At 49.5% G+C, this 1348-nt stretch overlaps 1 protein-coding gene across 2 annotated transcripts in view; it reads left to right on the top strand.

Moving 5' to 3' along the window:
- Positions 1 to 1348, top strand: part of ANKMY2 (ankyrin repeat and MYND domain containing 2) — a 39025-nt gene that overhangs the window by 775 nt on the left and 36902 nt on the right. The gene's annotated exons all lie outside the window — the stretch shown is intronic.

The following is a 1348-nucleotide window of genomic DNA, read 5'->3' on the forward strand; positions in this document are numbered from 1 at the left end:
GGAGGGAAATTCTAAGAAGGGTTCTTTATAAGGGCACAGAAGTAGGTCGGTAATTTGCCACATTGAGGGTTCTACGTTCTGGCCTCCGCGGCTTCCTTCCAGAAGCCCCCGGCCGCTGCAGGAATCCTCTGGGAAGCGAAGAGGTTATCCAGGCGTCCACAGCCCTCGGCGCACTTAGCACAGCATGGATCTTTTCAGAGCGTTTTTCTGCGCTGTCGCTTCCACCCTCCCAACGCCTGCTCCACTTCCGCCGCTCCGGGTGCTGGGAGGTGGGGTGGTGGTGGTGGTAGTGGGGTAGATGCAGGCCGTGGGTTCGAGCCTGAAGCCATGTTTCCCCCTCAGTCCCCGAATGGACGTCCCAGAGGAGTTCCCTGCTGAGTTCCGTTACCTGGCAGGTGACAAGAGCACCTGGCAGGTGACTCCGTGGCTTCTCCAGCACGGTCGCGGCTCCGGGATAGGAATGCATGGGCCTGCGGACATAGTTAATGTAGTTGATTGAAGTTCAAGAGTGAGATAGAGCCGCATCTGTACTGGAATGGCAAAGAGGCCAGTTAGGGCAGCATAAAGGCTTCCCGGTTTCCAGTCTTCTTTCTGTTAAGCAGCCAGGCTCAAATCTGGATCCCCCAGGGAGTATGGCAGCTTTATTTCTCATAGTGACAAGGGAAGTCTAAATGTCAAAAAAAAAAAAAAAATCGGACTTGAACACAACAGGTGCTGGTGAGCGGAGCCCACCTCATCTGATGTCAACAATTTTCAGTCAGTCACAGCTACATTTATCATGACAAGAGTTCTTGCCTAGAACGTGGGCCCTGTCGTTGGTGCTTTTATCGTTTGTTCTGCAGGGTACTGGCCCACCTTTTTGGCACTGCAGTCTTTCTGTTTCTCCTGTCCCTGGGCAATTTCTCCCTTCTGTCAGAGGCTCTGGGATTCCAGTCGGCAAGCATGTGAGCCCCAGCTGTGTGCCAGGTACTTTGGTAGGCAAAAGGAAACAGGATGCACTAAGAATCCACTATGGATGTACATTCTGCTTTTAAACAGCCCAGAGCTATCGGTTTTTCAAAAGTGTAAACAAATGAACAGTTTTATAAAGTGGGTTTACNATATTCTTAGGTGTACACCAGTTTTTATTTTAAAGATTGTATAAAAGAGAACTAACAACTAATGTAAATTTAGTCTGCTTAGTGCTGTGATGTTTCTGGGTCCAAATGGTGCATCAAGTTGCACTGGTTCACAACCAGTGTGGTTCACCAATTTCATTGGCCCAAGCCATGAGAATAACTGAGACAGAGTTAGTCTGTGACAGATTCCTGTTAAGTGAAGGTCCGTGGGACATCACTGTACTCTCAAC

Source organism: Crocuta crocuta, unplaced genomic scaffold (genome assembly GCF_008692635.1).
Source record: "Crocuta crocuta isolate KB4526 unplaced genomic scaffold, BGI_CrCroc_1.0 scaffold62, whole genome shotgun sequence".
Taxonomy (NCBI): Eukaryota; Metazoa; Chordata; class Mammalia; order Carnivora; family Hyaenidae; genus Crocuta; species Crocuta crocuta.